Below are 11425 nucleotides of genomic sequence, written 5' to 3' on the forward strand. Positions count from 1 at the left end.
TCTAAAATGTGATGAAAGTTTTGCTTGTCCTAAGTAAAAATTAATTGTGGCAATGACAAGTGTTTTGCAAAACTGCAAACATTCTATCATAATATTGCATTAACAAAAGCAATCATTGAAGTTTGAAGTTTTAAATTAAAAAAAAATCTAGGTCAAAATTAAATCATGTAACAATTTTGCTTTTTCCCTTGATATTATTTTATATTTTGAATAAATACGTGACTTATAATGATGCAACTAGCCCAGGATCTTAAAAAACCAATCAGAATGTGTGAAATAGCAATAGAACCTAATGAAAAAGTAAATTTATTTTCCTTTTTTTTGTATTGGCATTTTGTTTGGTTATACTGGGTATAAAAGAGGAGATCTTTGCTTTTAAAAGACAACAGCATGTCACACATTGCAGTCATCACAGTAATTTTCCTTTGAGTAAAAATCACCAACGAATGATAAAATTAGAGAGCAAAAGTTTAGGTGAAATTACAATATTTATATGGTCTCAAAGTATGTCCACTTAGTTTAGTTCAGTCCTTAATCGTGTCCAACTCTTTGCGACACCATGAATCGCAGCACGCCAGGCCTCCCTGTCCATCACCAACTCCCAGAGCTCACTCAGACTCACGTGCATTGAGTCAGTGATGCCATCGAGCCATCTCATCCTCTGTTGTCCCCTTCTCCTCTTGCCCACAATCCCTCCCAGCATCAAAGTATTTTCCAATGAGTCAACTCTTCACATGAGGTGTCCAAAGTACTGGAGCTTCAGCTTTAGCATCAGTCCTTCCAAAGAAATCCCACGGCTGATCTCCTTCAGAATGGACTGGTTGGATCTCTTTGCAGTCCAAGGGACTCTCAAGAGTCTTCTCCAACACCACAGTTCAAAAGCATCAATTCTGCGGTGCTAAGCCTTCTTCACAGACCAACTCTCGCATCCATACATGACCACAAGTAAAACCATAGCCTTGACTACACGGACCTTGGTCGGTAAAGTAATGTCTCTGCTTATGAATATACTATCTAGGTTGGTCATAACTTTTCTTCCAAGGAGTAAGCAGCTTTTAATTTCATGGCTGCAGTCACCATCTGCAGTGATTTTGGAGCCCCCCAAAATAAAGTCTGACACTGTTTCTACTGTTTCCCCATCTATTTCCCATGAAGTGTTGGAACCGGATGCCATGATCTTCGTTTTCTGAATGTTGGGCTTTAAGCCAACTTTTTCACTATCCTCTTTCGCTTTCATCAAGAGACTTTTGAGTTCCTCTTCACCTTCTGCCATAAGGGTGGTGTCATCTGCATGTCTGTGTGTTGCTTACTACGAATGAAATGACACAGAACATACAAGACACACAAGAGACAGACAGGACACCACTCTGGCCAGAGGAACAGAACTGGGCAAACTAATTGCCGTTCATTATTATAAAGCCCTCCTTAGGCAGAATTCCAGACTGTAAGAATAAGCCTTTTCAGTTCAGTGCAGGTGCATACATGTTATCGTACAGCAAAGGGGAGTTGAAATCTCTGTCTACTGCAGAGTCTGCACAAAGCCCTCATCTCCCTCTTATCTCAAGAAGGCAATGCTCCCTCGTTTGCAAGGGACCATTAAACTCAAGGCTGTATCCAGACTCTTTGGCAGAGCTCCTCGTATGCAAGGACGCTCGGACTGAGCAGAGAGACCCGTTTGCAGGCACATCTCTGCTACCCTATTAACCCTTCATCTGAGGTTATTGATATTTCTCCCAGCAATCTTGATTCCAGCTTGTGTTTCTTCCAGTCCAGCATTTCTCATGATGTACTCTGCATAGAAGTTAAATAAGCAAGGTGACAATATACAGCCTTGACATACTCCTTTTCCTATTTGGAACAAGTCTGTTGTTCCATGTCCAGTTCTAACTGTTGCTTCCTGACCTGCATACAGATTTCTTAAGAGGCAGGTCAGGTGATCTGGTATTCCTGTCTCTCTCAGGATTTTCCACAGTTTATTGTGATCCACACAGTCAAAGGCTTTGGCATAGCCAATAAAGCAGAAGTAGATGTTTTTCTGGAACTCTCTTGCTTTTTCCATGATCCAGCAGATGTTGGCAATTTGATCTCTGGTTCCTCTGCCTTTTCTAAAACCAGCTTGAACATCAGGAAGTTCACGGTTCACATATTGCTGAAGCCTGGCTTGGAAAATTTTGAGCATTACTTTACTAGCATGTGAGATGAGTGCAATTGTGCAGTAGTTTGAGCATTCTTTGGCATTGCCTTTCTCTAGGATTGGAATGAAAACTGACCTTTTCCAGTCCTGTGGCCACTGCTGAGGTTTCCACATTTGCTGGCATATTGAGTGCAGCACTTTCACAGCATCATCTTTCAGGATTTGAAATAGCTCAACTGGAATTCCATCACCTCCACTAGCTTTGTTCGTAGTGATGCTTTCTAAGGCCCACTTGACTTCACATTCCAGGATATCTGGCTCTAAATGAGTGATTACACCGTCGTGATTTTATGTGGGTCGTGAAGATCTTTTTGACACAGTTCTTCTGTGTATTCTTGCCACCTCTCCTTAATATCTTCTGCTTCTGTTAGGTCCATACCATTTCTGTCCTTTATTGAGCCCATCTATGCATGAAATGTTCCCTCTTTATTTCTGATTTTCTTAAAGAGATCTCTAGTCTTTCCCATTCTGTTCTTTTCCTCTATTTCTTTGCATTGATCGCTTAAGAAGGCCTTCTTATCTCTTCTTGCTATTTGTTGGAACTCTGCATTCAGATGCTTATATCTTTCCTTTTCTCCTTGGCTTTTCACTTCTCTTCTTTTCACAGCTATTTGTAAGGCCTCCCCAGACAGTCATTTTGCTTTTTTTGCATTTCTTTTTCCATGGGAATGGTCTTGATCCCTGTCTCCTGTACAATGTCACAAACCTTAGTCCATAGTTCATCAGGCACTTTATGTTTCAGATCTAGACCCTTAAATCTATTTCTCACTTCCACTGTATAATCATAAGGGATTTGATTTAGGTCATACCTGAATCGTCTAGCGGTTTTCCCTACTTTCTTCAATTTAAGTCTGAATTTGGTCATAGGAATTCATGATCTGAGCCACAGTCAGCTCGTGGTCTTGTCTTTGTTGACTGTATAGAGCTTCTCCATCTTTGGCTACAAAGAATATAATCAATCTGATTTCGATGTGAACATCTGGTGATGTCCTGTGTAGAGTCTTCTCTTGTGTTGTTGGAAGAGGGTGTTTGCTATGACCAGTGCATTTTCTTGGCCAAACTCTATTAGTCTTTGCCCTGCTTCACTCCACTTTCCAAGGCCGAATTTGCCTGTTACTCCAGGTGTTTCTTGACTTCCTACTTTTGCAATCCACTTCCCTATAATGAAAAAGACATCTCTTTTGGGTGTTAGTTCTAAAAGGTCTTGTAGGTCTTCATAGAACCATTCAACTTCTTCAGCATTACTGGTTGGGGCATAGACTTGGATTACTGTGATATTGAATGGTTTGCCTTGGAAAAGAACAGAGATCATTCTGCCACTTTTGAGATTGCATCCAAGTACTGAATTTTGGACTCTTTTGTTGACCATGATGTCTACTCCATTTCTTCTGAGGGATTCCTGCCCGCAGTAGTAGATATAATGGTCATCTTAGTTAAATTCACCCTTTCCAGTCCATTTTAGATCGCTAATTCCTAGAATGTCAATGTTCACTCTTGCCATCTCTTGTTTGATCATTTCCACTTTGCCTTGATTCATGGATCTGACATTCCAGGTTCCTATGCAATATTGCTTTTTACAGCATCGGACCTTGCTTCTACCACCAGTCACACTCACAGCTGGGTATTGTTTTTGCTTTGGCTCCATCCCTTCATTCTTTCTGGAGTTATTTCTTGACTGATCTCCAGTAGCATATTGGGCACCTACTGACCTGGGGAGTTCCTCTTTCAGTATCCTCTCATGTTGCCTTTTCATAGTATTTATGGGGTTCTCAAGGCAAGAACTTCCCTCGTGGCTCAGATGGTAAAGCGTCTGCCTGCAATACGGGAGACCCAGGTTCGATCCCTGGGTTGGGAAGATCTCCTGGAGAAGGAAATGGCAACCCACTCCAGTATTCCTGCTTGGAGAATCCCAGGGACAGAAGAGCCTGGTAGGCTATAGTCCATTGGTTCGGAAAGAGTCGGACACCACTGGGCCACTTCATTTCTTCAAGGCAAGAATACTGAAGTGGTTTGCCATTTCCTTCTGTGAACCACATTCTGTCAGAACTCTCCACCATGACCCGCCCGTCTTGGGTTGCCCCGAAGGCATGGATTAGTTTCACTGTGTTAAAAAAGGATGTGGTCCTAGTGTGATTAGTTTGACTAGTTTTCTGTGAGTATGGTTTCAGTGTCTCTGCCCTCTGATGCCCTCTTGCAACACCTACCATCTTACTTGGGTTTCTCTTAACTTGGGCGTGGGGTATCTCTTCAAGGCTGCTCCAGCAAAGCACAGCTGCTGCTCCTTACCTTGGAGGAGGGGTATCTCCTCACTGCCACCCTTCCTGACCTTCAATGTGGGATAGCTCCTCTAGGCCCTCCTGTGCCAGTGCAGCCACCGCTCCTTGGATGTGGGGTTGCTCCTCCTGGCCACCACCCCTGGCCTCGGTTGCGGTGTGGCTCCTCTCAGCCACTGCCCCTGATTTCAGACTTGGGTAGCTCCTCTTGGCCATTCCTATGCCGTCACAGCCTGGCACTCTCGGCCACTGCCCCTGACCTCGGACGTGGGGTAATTCCTCTTGGTTGCCACCCTTCAGGCATGGGGTCCTCCCGGCTTCTGCCTCTAACCTCGGACGTGTGGTAACTCCTCTCGGCTGCACACAATGTGCCGGTTGCAGCCGCCCATGCTCAGTGCGCCAGTCGCAGCCACCTGCTTCACTTTCTATGTCCACTTAAGGGCTTATTAATTGAATGATTGGAAAAAAAAGTGTTAGTCGCTCAGTTGTGTCTGACTCTTCACAGCCTTATGGACCATAGTCTGCCAGGCACCTCTGTCCATGGAATTCTCCAGACAAGAATAACTGGAGTGGGTACCCATTCCCATATTAATTACAAGGGGTATAAATATTAACTTTACAGTGAAGAAAGCTGGCAGGCAAAACCTTATACAAGTAATCAAAATTAACATCAGTTTAATAGGACATATTAATATTATGTGCCTCTCAACTTGATACACTGAGAGGAACTTTCATTATTTCTAGATATTATTGCCCAAAGTATATAATCTGAATCTATCTATATATATATAAAAGCATATATCTGAAAAGTATATAATCTGAAAAAAAAAAACAGACAAGTGCACACGGAAGCACATTGTACAAAGCAACTAGGTTTAATTCTTCATAAGTGTTAAGACAAAAGCAAGCCTGAGGACCAGTTCTATACTTAACAGAACTGGAATTATAAGTGTGTGATGCACTATTGGATCATGAACAGAAAAAGATATCAATATGCAATTTTATAACTTTGATCATCATATATTTTATATGAGAGAAAATATTTTATTTCAGAAAATATAAATTGAAGTATTTAGAGTTAAAAGGGCTTATCTCTGAAAATTCGATTCAATATTTTCAGGAAAAAATAGAGAAAGGAAGAGAATAAAGCAAGTGTGCAAAATGAACATATGTGAGAATTTGAGAAAACTATGAGGATTGCTTGTAGTTTTACAACTTTTCTTGTAAGTCAGCTATAACTACAAAAATGTTTAAAAAAAATAGAATAATGGCAAACAGATTGAGTAGGAACTTTGTTGTTGTGGTTCAGTCGCTAAGTCATGTCCAACTCTTTGTGACGTCATAAAGCACAGCACATCAGGCTTCTCTGTCCATCTCTATCTCCCTGAGTTTATTCAAACTCAAGTCCATTGACTCAGTGATGCCATCCAAACATCTCATCCTCTGTTGCCCCCTTCCCCTCTTGCCCTCGGTTTTTCCCAGTATCAGGGCCTTTTCCAAGGAGTCAGCTCTTTTCATCAATTCAGTTCAGTTCAGTTGCTCAGTACTGCCTGACTCTTTGCAACCCCATTGACTCATATAGTCCATGGACTCATATATAGTCCATGGAATTCTCCAGGACAGAATACTTGAATAGGTAGCTTTCCCTTCTCCAGGGGATCTTCCTAACCCAACAATTGAAACCAGGTCTCCCACATTGCAGGATTCTTTACCAGCTGAGCCACAAGGGAAGCCTAAGAATACTGGAGTGAGTAGCCTATCCCTTCTCCTATGGATCTTCCTGACCCAGGTATCAAACCAGGGTCTCCTGCATTGCAGGTGAATTCTTTACCGACTGAGCTATGAGGGAAGCTCATCAGGTGGCCAAATTATTGGAGCTTCAGCTTCAGTATCATTCTTTCCAATGAATATTCTAGACTGATTTCCTTTAGGATTTACTGGTTTAATCTCCTTGCTGCCCAAAGGACTCTTAAGAGTCTTCTCCAGCACCACAGTTTGAAAGCATCAATTTTTCAGTGCTACACATTTGTTATGGCCCAACTCTCACACCCACATGTGACTACTGGAAAAATCATAGTTTTTGACTAGACAGATCTTTGTCAGCAAAATGATGTCTCTGCTTTTTAATATGTGGTCAACTTTTGTCACAGCTATACTTCCAAGAAGCAAGTGTCTTTTAATTTCATGGCTGAAGTCACCATCTGCATTGATTTTGGAGCCCAAGAAAATGAAATCTGACAGTTTCCACATTTTTCCCATCTATTTGCCATGAAGCAATAAGATCAGACTCTGTGATCTTCAATTTTTGAATGTTGAGTTTAAGCCAGCTTTTTCACTCTCTTCTTTCACCTTCATCAAGAGGCTCTTTAGTTCCTCTTCACTTTCTGCCATTAAAGTGGTATCATCTGCATATCTGAAGTTGTTGATATTTCTCCCAGAACTTTGAGATGTTATCAAAGGGGAGATTAATAATTCAAAAATTCCCATAAAGAAAAGTCCAAGCCCAGACAGTTTTACTAGGGAATTTTGCCGGATATATAAAGAAGAACTAAAACTGATCCTCCACAAGCACTTCCAAACATAAAAATAAGAAATGTTTCCCGACTCATTCTATCAGTCCATTGTTACCCTGATAGAAAAACCATAAAAAGACATAACAAGAATATTACAGAACATTTCTTTGAATATAGATACCAAAACTTCCAGCACAGCAGTAGTAAGCCACATCCAGCAACATATAAAGAAAAATTATACACAATGACTGAGTTGAGACTTATTCTGGAATGTAACATTGGTTCATGATACAAAAATTAATTAATTATTATATTAACATAAACAGAAGAAATACACACAATCATCACAGTAGATGCAAGAAAAACAGCTGACAAAATTCAACACCTTTACAGGATAAAACGTAACAAGCTAGGAATAGAAGAAGACTTCTTTACCTTGATAAAAAGAATCTGCAAAAATCATTAGTAATTTCTTTTTTAATGGTAAAATATTCAATACTTTTAACCAAGATAAGGAACAAGACAAATAATTTTGTTCTTGTCACTTTTACTCAGTATAGAGTTTATAGACAGCTTAATTAGGGAAGAAATTGAAGTGAAAGACTCTTAGCTTGGAAAAAAATAGCAAATCTCTCTCTATTTGTAGATGACAAGATGTTGTATATGGAAGATTCTAAGGAATACACACACACATATGAGGATTAAATGAATTCAGCAAGGTTGCATGATACAAAATAAATATATAATAATTAATAATGATTAACAAATGGAAAGTAAGAAAACATTTCCATATAACAAATAAAAACTAATTTAAAAAGAAAGAGTAGCATTAAAACACATATATTTCTATATGTAAAATTAGATAGCTGGTGGAAAATTGCTGTATGATGCAGGGAGATCAAATCTCACCTCTGTGATAATCTAGAAAGGTGGGGTAGGGTGGGAGGTGGAAGAGAGGTGGAAGGAGGGGACACATGGATACCTAGGGTGGATTCATGTTGATATACGGCAGGAAAGCAATTACTTTCCAATTAAAAACAATAAGTTAAGATAATAAAAAATGGGTTTAACAAAAGAAATGCAACACTTGTACAGTGAAAACTATAAAACATTGATGAGGGAAATTAGAGAAGACCTAAATAAGATAAATAAGATATCTTGTGTTCATGAATTGGAAGACTTGATATTGTTAAGATGATGTTAATACTTTCCAAACTGTTCTTCAGATTTGATGTCATATAAAATCATAGCTATTTTTTGTGGCAATAATTGGTAAGCTGGCTCTAAAATTCATATGAAAATTCAGAAGGTTCAGAAAAGCCAAAACAAGGTTGAATCAGAAAATGAATTGGAAGATTTGTATTTCTCAATTTTAAAAATTACTACAAAGTTATTGTAATCAAGACAATATAGTGCTGGCATAAGGATAGACATATTAACCCATTTGAAAGAATCAGGAGTCTATAAATAAACATAATTGTTTATGACCACTTGACTTTCAACAGGATGTCAAGACAATAAACCATGGAAGAAATGTTCTTTTTAACAGAAGACACTGGGGCATCTGAATATCCGATGCAAAAGAAAGATGTTAGATCTCAATCTTATAACGTTTACAAAAGGTAGGTCAAGATGGATCAAATAATTAAGTGTAAGTGATAAAGCTATAAAAAAATAGGTGCAAACCTTTGTGACATAGGATTAGATGACAGTTTCTTGAGTACAATTAACAAGTATATATATATATATATATATATATATATATATGTGCAATTGATTGTATCAAAATTAAACACTTCTGTGTTTCAAACGACACTATCAAAAAACTTAAATGTCAATTTGCATAATGTTTTACTACTATCCAGAATAAAAATAAATGAATAAATAACTTTTTCAATTTAACAGTAAAAAGATAACCCAGTTGTGCTATTTTATTGTTGATTTGTTCATTTCATTTCTGAAATGTTGTTCAGTTCATTTCATATTTCTGAAGACAATAACTAGTGGCCTTAAGCATCTTTTGTGTGCTTATTAGCCATCTGTATATCTTTATTGAATAAATATCTATTCAAATACTATAATTAAAAAATATAGATGTGAATTAAAATTTCTCCAAGGAATACACCTATTTATGTATACATCTGTATCTATATCTACATCGTTTTGAGCATGTGAAAACAAGTTCAGGATCATTAACAATTAAGAGAATGCAAAACAAAACCACAAAGACATACCACTTCACAGTAGCTAGGATAGCTGTAATCAAACATTAAGTGTGATGATGTTGTGTAGACATAGGAATACTCATAAAATGTAAAGTAAGAATACTCATAAAATGTAAAATGATTTAGCCTCTATTGAAAAGAGTTGGTCAGTTCCTAATAAAGTTAAACATGAAGGCATGATATGGCTCAGAATGCCTATACTACACCAAAAATAAACAAACTCTCATAAAATATGATAGTGAATAATCACAATAGCATTAATCATAGTAGCAAATAATGAAAACAACATAAATATAAATCAACTGAAAACTAGATGAAATGAAAGAAAGTCGCTCAGTCATGTCCGACTCTCTGCGACCCCATGGACTATACAGTCCATGGAATTCTCCAGGCCAGTATACTGGAATGGGTAGCCTTTTCCCTTCTCCAGGGGATATTCCTAACGCAGGGATCAAACCCAGGTCTCCCTCATTGCAGGCCATTTCTTTACCAGCTGAGCCACAAGAAAAGCCCTGGATAAACAAAATGTAATATAGCATACAATGGAATGTTACCCATGAAAAGAAATGGAATATTGATACATGCTACACTATAGATGTGGAGCAGGCAATGGCACCCCACTCCAGTACTCTTGCCTGGAAAATCCCATGGATGGAGAAGCCTGGTAGGCTGCAGTTCATGGGATCGCGCGAAGAGTCAGACACGACTGAGCAACTTCACTTTCACTTTTCCCTGTCATGCATTGGAAAAGGAAATGGCAACCCACTCCAGTGTTCTTGCTGGAGAATCCCAGGGACAGAGGAGCCTAATGGGCTGCCGTCTATGGGGTCGCACAGAGTCGGACATGACTGAAGGGAGTTAGCAGCAGCAGCAACACTATAGATGAATTACGAAACATTATGCTAAGTGAAAGAAGACATAAGCAAAAGGCCACTTACTATGCGAGTTCACTTATAAAATGTTCAGAATAAGATTCAAGAAGAAAGAAAATAGATGAGTGATTCACCCTTGTCACTAGGAAGAGTTTCCCCTCTTTATGGGGAATAAAAGCTATCAAGTATTTTTTTTTTTAATTACAGGTGGTGAAAATATTGTAAAATTAGTGATTATTGCATAATATCATGAATATACTATAAACCATAAATAATACATTTAAAAAGAGTAAATTGTATAGTATGCAAATTATCAGTTCTGTTCAGTAGCTCAGTCACATCCAAATATTTGTGACCCCATGGACTGCAGCATTCCAGGCTTCCCTTTCCATCACCAACTCCCAGAGCTTGCTTAGACTCACGTCCATCCAGTCAGTGATACCATCAAACCATTTCCTCCTCTGTCATCCCCTGCTCCTCCTGCCTTCAACCTTTCTCAGCGTCAAGGTCTTTTCCAGTGAGTCAGTTGTTAGAATCACGTGGCCAAAGTAATGGAGTTTCAGCTTCAGCATCAGTCCTTCCAATGGATATTCAGGACTGATCTCCTTTAGGATGGACTGGTTGGATCTCCTTGCAGTCAAAGGGACTCTCAAGAGTCTTCTCCAACACCACAGTTCAAAAGCATCAGTTATTTGGTGCTCAGCTTTCTTTATAGTCCAACTCTCACATTATGTACATGACTACTGGAAAAACCATAGCTTTGACTAGATGAAACTTTGTCAGCAAAGTAATATCTTTGCATTTTAATATGTTGTCTATGTTGGTCATAGCTTTTCTTCCAAGGAGCATCTTTTAATTTCATTAAAATTAGATTTCAATACAAAAATTAATAATAAAATAAAATGAAACCAGCCTCTCTCTCTGGATTAATGAACCACCAAGTCAATCCAAATGGAAGGTGCAGTGTGTAACAGGGTGGAAAGACCTCAGAGTGGGAGATGAGCGGGACTCTCTTCATTGGTCAGACAGGTGTTGGCTCAGCCCTGAGCAAGCCTGAAATACATGCCACCTGGTCCAAGACCTGAATCAAAGGGAGCATCCCATTCCCACCAGCGAGCTGATGGTTGTTGCAATGACAAAGGGGCCCCAACCAGACCTTGGGTCACTGGGCCATTGAGTGCGAAGAATGAGGGCAACAATAGCAAACCAATGCATGAGGAAGTGTCTCCTTGACTCAAGAATGTGGGTGCATAGAAAGTAGCTCACAGCTTCAGCACCTCAGATTCGAGTCATGGAGCCACAATTATCTAGGACCTTGAATTGCTATTGTACCCTCATTGGATAAGAT

The sequence above is a fragment of the Budorcas taxicolor genome, chromosome 1 (assembly GCF_023091745.1).
Source record: "Budorcas taxicolor isolate Tak-1 chromosome 1, Takin1.1, whole genome shotgun sequence".
Classification (NCBI taxonomy): Eukaryota; Metazoa; Chordata; class Mammalia; order Artiodactyla; family Bovidae; genus Budorcas; species Budorcas taxicolor.